This window comes from Lagenorhynchus albirostris, chromosome 7, assembly GCF_949774975.1.
Source record: "Lagenorhynchus albirostris chromosome 7, mLagAlb1.1, whole genome shotgun sequence".
NCBI classification, from domain to species: Eukaryota; Metazoa; Chordata; class Mammalia; order Artiodactyla; family Delphinidae; genus Lagenorhynchus; species Lagenorhynchus albirostris.
Window position 1 is genome coordinate 57,498,523 of NC_083101.1, and position 17,954 is coordinate 57,516,476.

The window sequence follows — 17,954 nt, forward strand, 5'->3', positions numbered from 1 at the left end:
ACAGCTGACTGAGTAGATAGTGAACAAGGGGAAAAGAGAGGAAAGGGTTGGGGAGATGCAAGATAGTGGAGAAATTACCAAGCCTTACAGAAGCTAGCAAAGAAAGAAAAACCATAGGACAGCTCAGGAGGAGTAGATTATGAGCTCTGGACAAGCTTATGGGAAGAGAACTTTGAAGGAGAGGAAAGAGAGGGACAAGCTGAAAGGCTGAGTTAAAATGGAGAAAAGGAAGGACAAAATGAGGAGGAAAAGGGAGGAAACAATGAAAACAGCTGAGCAGAGAGAAGAGAAGAGCTAAACAATTCTGTGAAGCTTTAGGTCCAGAAGAGGGAGCTGGAGGCCGAAAGTGAGATGTTTGTGGAACCAGAGAAGTTGTTCTACAGTTTTTCAGGAAGAGGCTGTGATGAACCCAAGGAATATAAATGTATGAATCAGTATTGAAGAAATCAAGAGTTTAGGATGAGCTTCAGTTGAGCAGAGAAACAGCTTATGTTCAGAATATCTCATGAGAAGGCTTGACTGTTGAGGGGGATATTATGAAAATATTACTTGGACTAAGGACCTAAACAACCTGTACTCTTTTTTTTTTTTAAAGGAGATGTTGGGGGTAGGAGTTTATTAATTAATTAATTTATTTTTGCTGTGTTGGGTCTTCGTTTCTGTGCGAGGGCTTTCTCTAGTTGTGGCAAGCGGGGGCCACTCTTCATTGCGGTGCGCGGGCCTCTCACTATCGCGGCCTCTCTTGTTGCGGAGCACAGGCTCCAGAGGTGCAGGCTCAGTATTGTGGCTCACAGGCCTAGTTGCTCCGCAGCATGTGGGATCCTCCCAGACCAGGGCTCAAACCTGTGTCCCCTGCATTAGCGGGCGGACTCTCAACCACTGTGCCACCAGGGAAGCCCCAAACCTGTACTCTTTTTAGGAAAGTCTCAACAGCAAGTTTATTCTTTTTCAGAATGGAGGGTAGATGTAGGAGATGATTTAACCTGATTACTGTTCTAATAATTGTGGTGCATAAGTTTGGCATTCCCTCTAAGAAGTATGAAAGACAAATTAGGGTAAGGGAAGGGTGAAGTTGATCCTTTGCAAAGTGTCTTTCCTTCATGAATAGCACAGGGTTTTAAGCACTTTTCACTCATATGGATTGTGCAATTTCCTATACATGGTGTGTAGCTTGAGGCAATTTTTCTGCCAAGTGAACTAGAAGGGCTGCTTAGAGTCTCTGATGGAAGAAATTTTTTTTGGAGACCCGAATGTGCTCTGATCTGGAATGGATTCTCTCCTGATATCTATCTTCATTATCGTACTACGGTTTCCTTCATATTTAGCCTGGTTAATCCCTGATTTTGTAATGGCATTTCCCTTTCCTTTTCTAATTTGTTTTCTTTTTGGTAGCGCACATGCCCAGTAGTATCCTGAAAAATGGTGCCTAGAAACAATATTGAGACCCTACATGACTAAATATGTCTTTCTCCTGCTAGCTTGATGACCAGTTTGGCTGAGTATTGAGTTCCAGTTCGGAAATAATTTTCCCTCAGACTTTGGAACGCCTTGCTCCTCTGTCACTGGGCTGCCAGTGTTGCTGTTGAGTAGACTACAGTCAGCAAACTATATCCCTGTGGTCTATTTTTGTGTGGCCCTTGAACTAAGAACAGATTTTACATTCATAAAGTGTAGTAAAAACCAACCAACCAACCAACTAACCAACCATCTCTTGGGATAATCAGATTCTCCAGAGAAAATTCTTTCAGTGTCTTGCCTGGAGAGTAATACACTTATTACCATTGTTCTAGGAATCTAGCGAGGGAAGAGGACTGTGGGTTTCATGATTCAACAAATAAAAATTCTCTTAGTCTTGTCTTCAACATGAGTCCTTCTATGCTGGATGTCTCCCAGCTGGAGGACCTTCTTCAGGAAATCAACCTACAGTTCTCCAGTAAGGTGAGAAGGGCAGGCACCAGGCTACTCAGAGAGGGACAGGAATTTGAAGATCTAACTGCCTTGAAAACAGACTGTGAAACCATCATCCTATTTTAGCTTCACTTTCACCTGCACTTTCAGTACTTTGTATTGCCAGCTTATGAACTTTTTAGGGAGCCTGCAGAGAAAATCAAGTTGTTTTTCTGCTTCCCCACTGTCAGCATAGGATTCCCTTTTCTCAGTTCTTTGAAGTCAGAAATCCCATCTGCTTCCCAGTTTCCAAAATTTGTTTCTGTTGTCTCCTTTCCCTTTTTCTTTCTCCTTTTAGCTTTATGCCTTAAAAATACATTTATTATCATTTTAGTGGGGTTTGGGAGGGAATGAAGGTGAAAGTGAGTTCTCAATCTGCCATCACCGAGTTTAAACAAATCTTAACATTTTGCCACATCTGCCTAAGATTTTTCTTTCTGAAAAATAAAACATCACACAATCAGCTGAAACTTCTTTTCGACCCCTCTGCACTCTCATTTCTCTCCTTTTCTCTCCCAGGATAAACACCATCTTGAAGTGAGCCTCCATCCTTCTCTTCCTTAGTTGTCTACCTTTATTACATGTGGATATATCTGTTAAAATGCATGCCGTGTTCTACATGTCTTAAACTTCAGATAAGTGGTGTCATATATAGCTTTATGCAATTTTCTCTCTTTACTCAACATTAAATATCTGAGATACGTGCATGGTGATAGATTTAGCTCTAGTTCCTTTGTTTTTACTGCTTAAGGATAGTCCATTGGAGAAATACTGTGAAACTGCTCTCCTGTGTTTCTACTAATTTATATTCTCATTTGCTGTTTATAAGATCTCCCATTTTTCCACATCTTCCCCAACACTTGGTGTTATAACATTGTCTTTAAATGTTAGGTGACGATAACATGGCTTGTGTTACCCGTGCACTAAGTGACATAAAACCTAACATTAGAACTCTGTATCTTTTCAAGAGTCATGCAGACTAAAGCAGAAGGTTATATGGGGTCTGGGGACACCTGAATTCTATTTGGTCATATTTCCATGTACCTTAACATCCTACAGTTCTCTTTTGATCATGACTGCTACTATTCATCATGATGTGATGCTTTTGTTTAAATGAACAAAGTCGGAGATGTGTTAATTTTGGGATTTGGGTACATAATGTACCGGAAGTGTAGTCTTCAGACAGATGGTGATGCTGGTTCTAGGAGTTTTTACTCTCATTATCTTTCAAATTTCAGATTCTGATGCCAGGGTACTCATGAATCAGTGAGACATAGCTAGGAGACTAGCTCTTAAGAGGAGGCTCACTGTTTGCCTTGTGTTTCCTGGTGTGAGAACATCTCTAGTGAGACAGCACCGTCTGGCTACTGAGATAGCAAAATTTGTGTATCACCTTTATTAACACAATCAGCTCACCATTGCTAAGGGGGAGATACCTTCTCTCACAGAGATTTCCCTTCACTTTGCTCATCTTAGGCAGGCTCTGCTAGCAGGATGTAACAGAAAGTTTTGACATGGTTCACCCATACTTCAGCCTTTTCCTTGTTAATAGAAAAGTAGTCTCAAGGCCTCTAGGTATTTTGCTAATTTGTTTTTTCTTTTCCAGAGAATTCTGAAAAATATGTTTCAGATTTAATGTATATTTGAAAATGTGCAAGAAATTGAAATATATGAAAGTTGCACAACAGACAAATCCTATAAGAAAATTTCAGTCATAAAGAGCAAAATAACTTTAAACTTCCTAATTACATCTTTCCTTTTGTATATAATCTTCAGTATTACATTTCCAGAATTATTTAAGTGTACTTTCTTGGGTTATTTTCCTTTGCATCTGAACACACAATCAGCCTGGCCTATGGCCAGCAAGAACTCAATTCAGGTTAATGATTTTCTGCTATTGGCATGCCTGATGAGTTCCCTCTTTGTTTCAACTGGATGAGACCTATGCATTTTATTGCTGGTATCAGCTATTTAACATTTGTTTACCTGTATTTATAAAATAATAGGGAAAAGTACAAAAAATGTAAATAATTGCTCAAATAATGCTGTGTACACAAATACAGTGAGGCTGCTGAAATGGAACCATTGGCTGAGAGGTGACTTGGAGAAAAACTATGAACGTCTAACTTTGGCATGGAAATATTTTAGGATTATGTCTGTCTATCTATATCTGTCCGTCTATCTATCTGTCTATCTATCTATCTACCTACCTACCTATCCATCCATCCATCCATCAATCCATCTATACAAATGTATGAATTGTTTGAAAACTGAGTGCGTGAATGTTGAGGCTTTCTGGATTTTCTGCCTCTCTCATCCTTTTATTTCCCTTTGATCTTTGATCTTCTTAAGCCCTGAATTTTTCCCTTTCCAGTCATTGGTATACCACTCTCATTCATTATATTTCATTGGTATACCACTCTCATTCATTATATTTCCAGGACAGAATTTATTCATGTCTCTACTGTTGCCGATGCCTTTTACATAGAAACCCATTCGATTATTCCACCAACCCGTTGTGAACTTCAGGAAAAACTGAAGGATTTACCAATAAGCATGTGAGATCATCAGAACATACTGCATCCCAAAGGTTTGGGAGAGGCTGGTGACGTTAATTTTCTTTGACCCTTGGCTGTAGAGCATCAGGCATTAGAAGCCTGAAAGGGGAAATACCAAGGGTCTTACATGCCCAAAGTGGCACAAGTGGCTAGCATTTTAAGTTCTTGTAGTTATTGTAAGATATCGTCTAACAATCTGAAAATAAAAAAATATTGCTTTCTGAGAGTAAAACATTTAAAACAAAAGTATAGTGAATTTTTTCTATAAGAAAGAGAATGACTCTTTTGTCCAGAAGACCAGATAGAAAACTTACTGAAACTATTAACATATCAAAGGAAAGTCTATGTCAAGAGGTGAAGATAGTTAAAATCATTTTGGAAGAGAGAAAGTGCCCGAGAGTGTGAGCACCCACCCAAGGATTTGATATATCTGGGCTAATGATCTTCTTATTGTAGAGAGAAATACGTTGTGGAATTTCAGCCTGATGCTATTAAGCACTCACTTCATAAAACTAACTGTCTTTGTTTTGAGTCTGTGTTCATCAAGTTACTTCATCGTTACAACTTGGTTTTCTGGATAGTTAATGTACCTGTAGGAAGAGAATGCCCGGAACAGTGGGCTGAATATTTTGGCCTCTTGGTGTTTTATTTCACTGTAAGTAAATAGATCAGTATTCTGGTTTCAGATATGAGACTTAGAGTTCAGTCAATCTGAGCCGAGTTCTGAGCAATAGATTCTAGAAAATTCACTAAGGCAACGCCACTCTGAGTCCACTTTTGAAATAGGTAGCTGGTAACACACACCCCTTCAGATCTTGGTATCAGCTGATAAAGTGTACTTATTGACCATAAGACCCTCAACCCTAAAGGAGAAAAATACAGCAAGGGAAACAAACTGTCTTAGCGGTATTAGAGAAATATGGCTCTTTCTTCACAGACCAAGATGCGCTATATACACAGTCTTATCACTAGATCTCCATTATTCACTCTTTTCAGTTTTCCCTGCTCCCATTTTGATTACTTTAGTTACAGAGAGTGTTCATATTACAGATTCTGTCCATCCTGTCTCCTTTTCCTCTCTGCAAGCAGTAGTTAATGCAACCACCAATTTCCATAGAAGGACCTCAGTTCAAAGGGCAAATGTGACATCACAGATTTTCAGCTTCCCTGTTGCAGAAATTGGGACTGCGTGCGACTCAAGGAAGCCCTGATTTCTTTTCTTTTTTTGGCCACGCTGAGCAGCTTGCAGTATTTTAGTTCCACGACCAGGTATCGAACCTGTGCCCTCGTCAGTGAAGTGGAGTCCTAACCACTGGACTGCCAGGGAATTCCCGATTCCTTTTCTAAGGCAGAGTGTAAAGGTCCAAGTACAGGGCAAAGCTCTTCAGCTGAGGGACTTCGCTGGTGCAAAAGGGAAGGTTAGAGGCAATGGGAATTTCTGGGCAGCCTAAGTTAACAGCAGCTCCCTTCTGGTCATGGGTTTTGGGGAAAGCCAGGTCAGTGAGAAGGATTCTTTCAAGATGAGTGAATACATCCTGATTTCTTCCTAACCTGATTCCAACATCATTAGTCTCCCTATAGATATCTTAACATCCTAAATAAGCAAAGCAAACCAAAAAAAGAGAAGGAAGAAGAAAGTTTCTAGGATGATAAAAATAGGCATATCAGAAAACACTCTCTTCTCCAAATTATAAAACAAATTACATGTCAAAAATCTGCTAGGCATTAAAATTAGGTAATTTTTACTCTGTTGAAAACGGCAAATCTTCATAGGCCCTGTGTTAGTCACAGTTTTCTGTTTGTTTTTTTGTCTTTATGGGTAATATCACAATAGTGAAAACCCCAAACTGAGTGGCCCATCATATGACACAGATGTCAGACTGGGTGATAATTTTGAACTGCATGCAGTGCTGGTTCAGGGGCAAAGTGCTGACCGCTGGCTTTTGGGGTTTTAATTTTACATTTACATTGTATTCAGGCATCCGAGTCTTCACTGGCAAAAATCTCAAGAATCTTTTAGTAATAAAGCAAAAGTTTCTGTGTCCTGGTTTATAAGTCACTGAAATAGCAAAACTGTGTGGAGCTTGGTTTTAGAAATGGCACCGTTCATTCACAGGCTATGTGCTTAGAGGGATGAATGACATCCAAGTGTGATGTTGGAGACTTACTGCTGCTGTGAGCGTCTGCCCTTCCTCAGGAGGTCACCTCAATTTCCGGTCATTTGTTTGTGTCTCAAGCTGTCTGTCTGGGATGTGTGAGCTGCTGGGCAGAGAAAGCAGCTCTGAGCATAGAGTGGGGGATTCCAGAGATGGGCTTGAACGACGGACTGCCTAGCCTGGGAGTCACTCTCCCCTTCCTGCTCACATTCACACGGGTGTGTCCCAGGCATTGTAGCTTCATACATGACCCAACCTTCCCCTAGTCCTCTCACTTCAAGACACAGAGGACACTGGACTCAATTTGGACAATTAGAATCTCCTTCCTGGCAATAGGGAGAATTTGAAGCTAGGGAAGTAAACTCAAGAGTGGTGGGCAAACAGTACCTCATGGATGAGAAAGAAAGAGGCCTGTCTTCAAAGGAAGACAAGAATAAAGAAACTATGCAGAAGGGGGTGGAGACGAGAATGCAGAGGGGGTGCTTTCTCAGATTCTCCAGTTTTCCAATTGCTCGCTTCTGTTTCTCATTAAGATCTGACTATGTTTTTGCTTTTGGATTCAATGAAACACCTCTGTATAACCTTATAATAAAATCCTCCTTTGGTTTAATGCTTGAATTACTTCCCTGTAACCCAGAGAGTCTTAATTAATAGAAAGGAATAAACAGAAAATGACATACTGTCAAAGTTTTATCCTTTCTCTGTAAATGTTGTTTGGCTACAACCTGAGAGCTTTTTTTTAATGTTATATCTTCAAGAAATTGGGATCCTTCTTAAAAGCAACATGCACATTTGAAATAATGTTTCTTTTTGATCTGAGACGCTGTTAATAAGCCAAAGGAGGATCTGATAATCAATGATATCTCAGAATCAAGGAAACAAAGCATATTAATGCAACACACTTCATGTCCCTCTCTTTTTTATACTAATATTCCTGGACTTCCAGATTCTTAGACTGTAAGAAATGGCTGACCTACTTTGAGGACTCCTGTCAAAATGATTGTACTTGTAGAAGGTTGGTTTTATTTCCCTGAGACATCTTATTTGACCTGGGCCAAGTTTTCTTGTTGTATGATTTCCTTCTTGCAAAATGAAGGCAATAAAAATGGAGACACCTGGCTTGGGAATCTGCACCCATCACAGGAGCAGGTGCTGCTGGGAGAGAGCCGGTTGTGTTCCTGGACCTCTTTTTGGGTCTCCTACTTAGTGACTCCTTTACAGTGTCATTTTCCTAGAAATGAAAACAAAAAATAAAGAAAACCTCAAATACGGTACTGTTTAACAACAGCAACAACAATTCTTTGACATCTGAACGCTTTGGTCCTTAAGTAGATGCCACTTACCTTTTATTACGTAGAACTGCCTCTTAGGATAGCTTGCAATGTAAATACATAAAACCACTAGAACGAATAATAGGAAAATCAATCTTGATTCTTTCAGATTAAATAAACCTGCTCATGAAACAATACCTTACATGGATACTAAAATGCATGTAGAGCTGTTTTTCTTGGCGGAGGGGGGAAGGTCATTAGTTAAGTGGGTAAATGTTTTAAAGTAGGTGATTTCTTTCTCTTTGTGGGAAGGCTGATCCTGAGGACCTGGAAATTCTTGGGTCCAAGTCCACACTCTATCGTAGAGTGTTACAGGGGGGAAATGGTGGGCTTTGAAAGCAGAACGACTTGTTAAAATGAAGACTGGTTTCTGGGCTGACTGGCTGTATTGTTACTCAATTCACTTAACCTTTCTGAACTTTGGTTTCTCAGTTGTGGAATGGTAGTAATCTTGCTTATCTTTCAGGATGATCATATAGATTATAGGAAGTGTGCAAAACGACCAAGCTGGGTTGCTGATCTGTGTATTGGTGGGCACTTAGGAGACTTCTGTTGCCTTCATTGTCGTTGTTGGCAGTTTTGTTGCCTCCTAGAGATCTCCCTTGGGCGACAGCTGTCTAGGACCATCCTACATGAAGTCTGCATGTCTGTCTTCCCTAAACAATCACTCTTGCCTTGCATAACTGCTAGAGGAGAAGGTGCTGCTTTAGTCAGAGTTCTCAGACCACACGATCCTCTTTAGCAAGTTTCAGCAGAACTGAAGTTGTGCAGGGATGTTAGAGGGCACAGAGGTCATTGGAGGGCTGAGAGAACAGCATTTTGGCGTAGCTTGCTCTACAGAGCCACACTGCAGAACTGGCCCAGGGAGGGGCTGCTGCCACCACCAATGCCAGAGCCCGGCTTTTCTGCTACAGTCAGGGTGCTTTTGTCACTCCCCACTCCAAAGCCATGTTGTTTCTTCCATGACCAAAAGGCTACCAGCACCAACAAAAACTCCAGAAATTCACCAGCAAAACAGACATGCCATCCTCCGCCCATCCTGTCATATGTCTATTCAGAATCCATCGCACGTGGCTGGGTCTGTGTGGTGGGACCTAATATACAAGTCTGTTCTCTAACAGAAAAGGAGATTAGTAAACAGGTTTTGTTGTTGCTTGTTTTGTTTTGATTCTATGCTGAGAAGGTGGAATTAGCAATGTGGAGGATTATCAAAAAATATGCCACAAGTGACATATTTCCCCATAATGTCTTAGGTGTGTTAGAGGCATCTTACTCTTACCTCACTAAGCTGTCAGGCACGAAGGCAATCCTTGAAATCAAAGTGACAGCCACTGACATCAAGATTTCCAGGGTCTATTTTCATCATGTTGCTGCCCAGGTTACCAGGAGACAAATTGAAAATATAACTTATGTTTCACATGTGTTATGATTTATGAAGTTCTTTTCACATTACTGCACTGTTTTTTTCCTCACAAAACCCTGGAAGGTGGTAGTTATTAGTTCCATGTAGATATGAGTAAATCGATGATTGCTGCAAGTGTATTTTGCCAAAGCAAGTAATTGTTAGATCTAAGGGTACAACACAAGTTTTATCCAAATTGGTTGTTTCTAACTCAGAATTCATAAATGGTTAAGAAAACAGATTTTTGAGTCTGAAACATGTGGGTTCAGATCCCAGCTCTGCCATTTGTTAGTTTGTCACTTAACCTCCTTGAGCTCAAGTTTTCTCATCTGTAATGTGAGAACAATGGCAGTATCTACCTTTTAAGGTTACTGTGATGATTAAATAAGATACCATAAACAAAGCATCTAGTAGAGTGTCACGGTAGGCAGTCAGTGAATTGTGTGTGATATCATTTCTGTCATCGGGATAATCATCATTTATATTACACCTCACCATCTCAAGAGAACTGTGCATGCATATCTCTTATATCCTCATGAATGTGTGCTCGGAATAACCTTAGAGAGAGGAAGAAGGCTTATTTATAGAGTGCCCAAGCAGACAGGACTTTAGCTCCTTTTACTGACTTTTACATAACGTATAACCGTCTTTTTGGAATTCTAAGCAGTTTTCTTTCTCTAGGTGAGAAAAGTTCTTCACTCTTGGGCAGACTCACTTGGTTCTGGGAAGGACCACTACGTGACCCCTTTAAGGTATTTAGCTACCTGGTGAAATCCCACTCTGCTCTGTGTCTTTCCACAAGTTTACAAGGTGCTTAAGGAGACTTTGAAGTTCTGATGTACCGGAGCAGAGCCCACCTAGGTCAGAGCTCCAGAAAGGCTGGCAGGAGCTCTGAGAGGAAATCACTGGAAGGGTGGGAGGAGTGTGAATGAGTGATCCCCATTCGGCACCAGGGCCGAGACTGTTGGTGAGTGATTTCCTCGATACAGTCCTTGGCCGATGCTAGAAACTCTGCTCCAGGATGTGGTCTGCACTGGGGAAAAAAAATGGGTGAGTTCAAAGAGCTAGGAATGTAACAATTATAACTCTAGGTTGGGTTTGGGTGGGGACATCTGTGGTTGAACCTGGCACTGGGGTTTAAGGAACTTGTACAGGGGATGGCCCTGGGGTCACCAGTTGTGGGAAACCCCTTGGTTTGAGTGATGACATAGTGTTCTGGTAACAACAGCAACAATGGAAGCAAATGGGCATTGCTTCCAATTCCCTGGATTTTCTAGTGCCCATTCCAATGAACAAAGCTTTAGTTTCCCAGTGGTGCCTCTGGATTTGGTCATAGCATCAACATTGGAGTGATTGGGGCGTTTCTTTGGCTTTTTAGTACCATCACCTTCACCCTTAAAGTGAGAAAATCCATGTGTGGACTGAGTAAGCATACTTGGGAATTCTAATCAGTACCTAGGAGGGAGCTTCTTTATGTGAGTGTAGAAAGCTTGGATTTTCTGCTAATCTGGGTGTGTGGGGATTCAGTGTCATTGTAATTGGTATATGAAAGAAAAATGTTGTATTGTGAGTCCACTCTGGTAAAGTTCAGGTTACATATATAAAAACAATTGTAAATGTGCTTAGAAACAATCAAGTGCTATTGAAATTGAAGGTAGAGGTTTATCAAAAACCAAGAAAAGGTCGCAGACTAGCACTAAACAGTGAAAGCGGTAATTTTCAGCTCACACATGCTAAGTGCCACTTGGAATTCAGTAAGTGGCTAAAATGCCTTTTTAAGGCTCAGCAACCAAAAGGAAGGCTCACAGGAGGGAAAGTATCACATGGCCCCAGCTCTCGGCGTTCCTAGGGGAGCCCACAGCCCCTTCGGTCCAGTGGAAAGAGCACGGACACTGTAGGCAGTTGGAACTGGATGCCACCTATCCTTTCTGAGCCCCACTTAACCTTTCTGAGTCCCATCTGCAAAACGGGAATAAACATACCTATTTAATGGCGCTCTAATGGCCCTGGCGTGTCATAACATAGGAAGGGGGTCTAGCACAATATCTAGAGCATTTTGATTTCTTTCATCCATTTCCCCTTTTTCTGTGTTCAGTGGCTGTGGGGGAAAGGGGTGGGACCAGGGGCCAATGAGTGCTTTCTTCTTGCTGCTGGCCGTCCTCCAAAGACGTTTCTGTTGATGATTTGATGTTCTTCCCAACTCCTTAAAAAACACCTGCTCCTTTGGGGGCTTTATGATTTAAAAACAGCTAGTGGAATTTTGATGATTTGCACTAGTTTATTTTTATAGGATCAGGCTAATGAGGTCATGGGCTCCATTTCCACACTGGCAGTTTACTTCTCATAAAACAAAAGTCTGTTTCAGGCCATTGTCTGCCCTCTTCATTCTAGAGTCAGTTGGTGAGGGCGCTGTGGTGAACCTGCGGCAGGTGGTGAAATTGCATTTACCTTGAAGGGGAGGCCTGGGGGGGGATGAGGCTGCATAGCGAGGCCAGGCTTCGGGCAGCCTGCCGTAACCAAACCACAGCAGGCTCTCCAAACCTGTCATTCAACGCCAATCCAGGAGGAGGATTTTTTCAGCTCCATTTTATGCAAGAAAAAGCTGAAGCTCAGAGTGGTGAAATGCCCTGTTGAAGAAAGTCTGGAGCAGAAATAGATATAATCCTGTGGTTTGGGATTCAGAAAGCTTATCCACAAGGCAAGAACTCAAGGCCACGCCTTCCTCTTTTCCATGAAGGCAGACTTTTTCACTGCTAAATTTGTCTTGGTTCTTTAGACTTGTGCTGAAATTAATAAAGGTCTCTTTTCCTAATTGCACAATCAAAATAAATTACATCCACAAATTAGAAGGCAAGGAAATTGCATGTGCATTTTGGGTGCCCCCCGATAATGTCCTGCAGTAAATTGTTTTCATATAAATTGCATGCTTAATTAATCGCTTTCAGAAATGCCCATGTATTTCCCTGCAAATACATCTCTGCCTGCAATTCATAAAATACAAAGACAAATTAAATTGCCAATCCCCATATGAAAGTGTTGTCCTTGGTGCATCCTGGCTGCACTCAGTCATTCTGCTCTCTTTGCAGTGAGTGCAGTAAACCCAGTGAGACTCTTCCTTTCCTAGTTGCCCCTGGGTATCTGGATTCAACAGATTTGAGGTCTTTCTTAAATTACAACCGGAAGAGGCAATAAAGCTGCTGTGTGTGCCACAGCTGGGTGCATCGAATATCCAGCTGGCGTCAGGTGACTCCCAAGACCTCTCTCAGACTGAAAGATAGCTCAAGGCAGTGAGCTTTGGGGAGGCTAGTCACACGAAAGATAAAAATAAACATTTGCAGCTCTATTTACAATAGCCCAGAGATGGAGACAACCTAAGTGTCCATCATCGGATGAATGGATAAAGAAGATGTGGCACATATATACAATGGAATGTTACTCAGCCATAAAAAGAAACGAAATTGAGCTATTTGTAATGAAGTGGATAGACCTAGAGTCTGTCATACGGGTGAAGTAAGTCAGAAAGAAAAACAAATACCATATGCTAACACATATATATGGAATTTAAGAAAAAAAAATGTCGTGAAGAACCTAGGGGCAAGATGGGAATAAAGACACAGACCTACTAGAGAATGGACTTGAAGATACAGGGAGGGGGAAGGGTAAGATGGGACAAAGTGAGAGAGTGGCATGGACATATATACACTACCAAACGTAAGGTAGATAGCTAGTGGGAAGCAGCCGCATAGCACAGGGAGATCAGCTCGGTGCTTTGTGACCGCCTGGAGGGGTGGGATAGGGAGGGTGGGAGGGAGGGAGACGCAAGAGGGAAGAGATATGGGAACATATGTGTAACTGATTCACTTTGTTATAAAGCAGAAACTAACACACCATTGTAAAGCAATTATACTCCAATAAAGATGTTAAAAAAATAAATAAAATACCCTCCAAAATGTAAAAAAAAAAAAATTAAAAAAAACTCCCAACAAAAATGCATGCTTTGTTTTGATTTGACAAAAATATAGAAAAGGATGAAAAAATTGCCTTCCATAATCCCACCACTCAGATATAATCACAGATAACCACATCCTGTTTGAACAGAATATTAGATGTCAAAAAATTTAAATGATCATAGGCTGATTTAGATGATTTGTTTAGAAAATTATTCTTAGGGATGAGTTTGGGTTTGCACAATTTGTATTAGTTAAAGACTGTGTCCTCTATTTCAAGCTCCCACGTACAGTATGCCTCAGTAGGCAAAAGTTAATGTTTAGAAATGACCCTAGTATGGCCTGCCTGCTGCACATCCTCCTGATCTGGTTTCTAGAAACGAATTGTGCTAACACAAAGTGTAGGGAATGCTTTGTTAGATATTAGAATTGATTTGCTAGCAAGAATTCAGTGCCTGAAAGTTTTGTTTTTAAAAAACATTGCAACTGCTCTTGATACAGAAACCCTCCCTCATGGCTTCCCCTTCAACACAGGGGGAAAAAGTCACCAGGTGACTGTTCTCTGCTCCGCCAGTGTTAACCTGAGGGGAGAGGGGACCCAGCAGAGGCATGCCCATCAGCCAGCACAGCTTGCCTTCAGCCGGTAATTCTCGCAGCTGGAGCTGGAGGGCTTGTCTTTTGAAAGCAGAATAAAACACAAGTCAGAAGGCGCTGCTGACATGGTTCAGTTTGTGGGGTGCTGGGCTGAGGTGCCTGTTCATTCCTGTAGAGACCAAGGTGGACTTCCTGTTAAGCTAAATTGTAATGGAAGAGTCAAAATAGGGGTTAAAATCCACTAAAGTGTTATTTCCGGTGATAGCCAAGAGGAAAAATGGAAACAAAACTGAATACGTTGCACTGATGCGATTTTGCAGGTTTTGTGAACTTGGCCTTGCTTCTGGCTCCAGTGCTGATTGAGGCTGCATCATAGAAAATTTGGCTTTAACAGGGACCCATTTCCTCCCTCAAAAGGCAGCATGCGGGGCTTCCCTGGTGGCGCAGTGGTTGAGAGTCTGCCTGCTGATGCAGGGGACACGGGTTCGTGCCCCGGTCCGGGAAGATCCCACATGCCGTGGAGCGGCTGGGCCCGTGAGCCGTGGCTGCTGAGCCTGCGCGTCCGGAGCCTGTGCTCCGCAACGGGAGACGCCACAACAGCGAGAGGCCCGCGTACCGCGCGCGCGCGCGCACACACACACACACGCACGCACGCACGCACGCACGCACGCACGCAGCATATGAGCTGTTGTTTAGAGTTGTTAAGAGGCCCACCACACCATGCCACTGATTATACTGAGAACTTTCTGGCTGACTCAGGCAGCTATGGAGGTAGAGATTTTTACAAAAGCCTGAAAAAGAAGTTGTTTTCAAGCACCTCTGCCTTGGGCTCTACAAATGTACTAAAGTGAGGAAAAAGGTGACCAGAGGAGAATACTGAGACCAAATTTAGATATAATGCTCATTCCTTCTCATTCTTGCAGAACAGAAAAAGCCAGACAAAATAAAAAACCAAAACATTACACCTCAATAAATTATGCTACCATAAAATGTTAGTTTAAAGAAGATAAAAATGTATTCATTTGAGTTAAATACATGTGGCATGCGCCTGAGCATGTGGGGACACACAATCAGACACACATTTACACGCGTGCTGGAGTGTTGATTTTTGATAAGCTTATGAAACTGACAAAATTTGTATTCAGCATTTTCTAAACCCTCTTATTTTGATCATCCCTTGCCTTTCTTAGCTTGTTAAACCCCATATCCCATTTTTCTGTTTCCAACCATTATTTCCCGCCGAGGCTTGCTTTTTGTTTGGTGGCAGTGAGTAACCTGCAGATGAAATGAGTTTTTATTTTTAATTAATTTATTTTTGGTTGTGTTGGGTCGTTTCTGTGCGAGGGCTTTCTCCAGTTGCGGCGAGCGGGGGCCACTCTTCATCGCGGTGCGCGGGCCTCTCACTGTCACGGCCTCTCCTGTCATGGAGCACAGGCTCTAGACGCTCAGGCTCATTAGTTGTGGCTCACAGGCCCAGTTGCTCTGCGGCATGTGGGATCCTCCCAGACCAGGGCTCGAACCCGTCTCCCCTGCATTGGCAGGCAGATTCTTAACCACTGTGCCACCAGGGAAGCCCTGAAATGAGATTTGAATGCAAATGTGCTCTTGTTTTGGAAACTTAAAAATCTGTGAGTGTGATATTTTACAAATACCTTGTGTAAAGGATCCATCATAGAACTGTACAATCCCTGTATAAATCCAGTGACCTCCTACTCAGCAATGTGGGTCCTTTTTATAAACTGGACCCTCAGACCTCATAAGGGTAAAATGATGCATTTTCTTGGAGGAGACAGGTAACTATCTCCCCACTCTCCCTTTCTGGGAGTGCCTCCTTGAAAACATAATAGGCTCAGTAAGAGACCGGACCTTTTGATTTTATGATGCAAAATCATGGGCCTTCTGACCTTTGGAGCTGTAAATACATACCTCTGAAATCACTCCCCCCCCCCACCCCCGAGGTGCACAGGAGACAGTCACAAGGTACATCCATTTACCTCTCAAGGAGATACGAGAAATTGTAATTGTTCTTTCTTCCACTTCACTATATAAGTTTGTGTGAAATTCTATCCAGACTTGGTAGTCACTTCTGTGCTGTCTTACATATGTGTAAATCTGGTAACGCCTACTCTTTCATAATAATGCCGACTCTCTCTCCTATATTGATATGGAGGAGTCTTTTGTTGGCAGGATTGTTTCACTCCCCCCCACCCCCGCCCAAACCTATTGCAGCTTTCTAAGTGTAGCTATGCCTGTGGGCTTCTGGGTACTTCCTTAGAAAAGAGATGTGCGAGTGTGGAATGATTAATATTACATGCATTCAGATGGTGATATAGTTGGAAATACACCCCTGTGGTTACCAGTGACTGCGGGTAGACTCTTGCATTTTGGAAGGAGTTAATACACCTAGGATTTGTACAGGGTTTAAAGAGAATGAATGCCTTAGAAAGTTGGGATTCAGTTATTTTTGGTGCATAGTAGGCATGCAGTAAACATTTGTGGAATGAATGAATGTCTGGTAACTGTGAGGTGGGTTTTCTAGAAGTCTATCTTTTTAAGGTGCTGAGGAACCTCTTGGGAAAAGGGCACTGGTAATGATGAGGTTGGCTTTGGTGTAACCAAGCCTTGGAAAGGACATTCTGGGTATACTCTGAAGGCTGCCACTCAAATCTCTTTTCTTGTCCAGACTGAGGAATTCATTTCTGGTTAATGGAGATAAAGGGATGGGGGTAAAATATGGCAGTTATTCCTCTTAAAACACCAAAAAGCAGAAGAGCCGGGCGATACTGTTCTCAGGCTCATCTGAGTGGGTCTCCCATGGCAGAGGGGTGAGTGTCCTCTTTTCCCTCAGTCACCACAGGCCAGGGTTTAGCATCTCGAGGGCTCTGGTGTGGAGGTAGAGGTGATAGAGGTGCCTGGGAAGAGTGGACTGATTTGTTAGCGCATGTAAAGCCTTCCTTGGGGGACTCCCAGAAATAAAGGAGATAATAAGGCATTATTTCGTGAAGAACTGTGGTCCTGTAGTAAAAGGTGGAGTCAGGAGCCTATGACACGTGAGTTGTCATTGTCACTATAATGGTTAGAATACTCTCAGACAGATAAGGCTAGGTGAATTTGTGTTTTAAAAATAAATACTGGGCTTCCCTGGTGGCGCAGTGGTTGAGAGTCCGTCTGCCGATGCAGGGGACACGGGTTCGTGCCCCAGTCCGGGAGGATCCCACATGCCGCGGAGCGGCTGGTCCTGTGAGCCATGGCCGCTGAGCCTGCGAGTCCGGAGCCTGTGCTCCGCAACGGGAGAGGCCACAACAGTGAGAGGCCCACGTACCGCAAAAAAAACAAAAATAAATACTGCATTTCTTCCATTACCCTGTTCGACAGAAAACTTTAGCACTTGAACCCAGATTTCCTCCTATCTGTTCAGAGCAGTTATAACAAGGTAAAAATTCAGGTTTTCTCAATTCCAAGTCAGTTATAAGCACAACAGTACAGTCTGCCTGGTGCCAGTCAAAAAGAATATTCTGTATAATCTTTTCCTTAGACTGTTAAAGTTTACTGCTTTTTAATAGAGACAAAGGAATATGATATCACCATGCTTCTCTAACTATTGCTTCCAGACCAAGGTTTCAAGGCAGCTGGTTCCTGGCCTTTACCTCTATTTCTTCCACTCGTCCTCCCCACTCCCATCCCTTGTTAAAATCTTTAACTCCTTCACCAGACACCATAAGAAACCAAGCTCCACGCATCTGTTTTCTGTCATCCCAGTTGACAGTATATTTTCAGAGCCCTGGAATTTCTGCCATTGCTTAATCTTATATCCGGGAGCAGAATCTATGAAGCGAGAGCAGGAAGCAAAGTCTGTAAACTTTCTGGGATTCTGCCCTCAATTTTGCCTTTTGGAGGGCTGGGGGCAGCTGTCAAGTTTCAGTCTGTCAGACGGTGTGCCAGGCTCCCTGGGACTTCCAGCAATAATGGAACAAGGATTTCTCAGGCCTCTGAAGGTGGTTGAAAGTGGGGAGCTACAA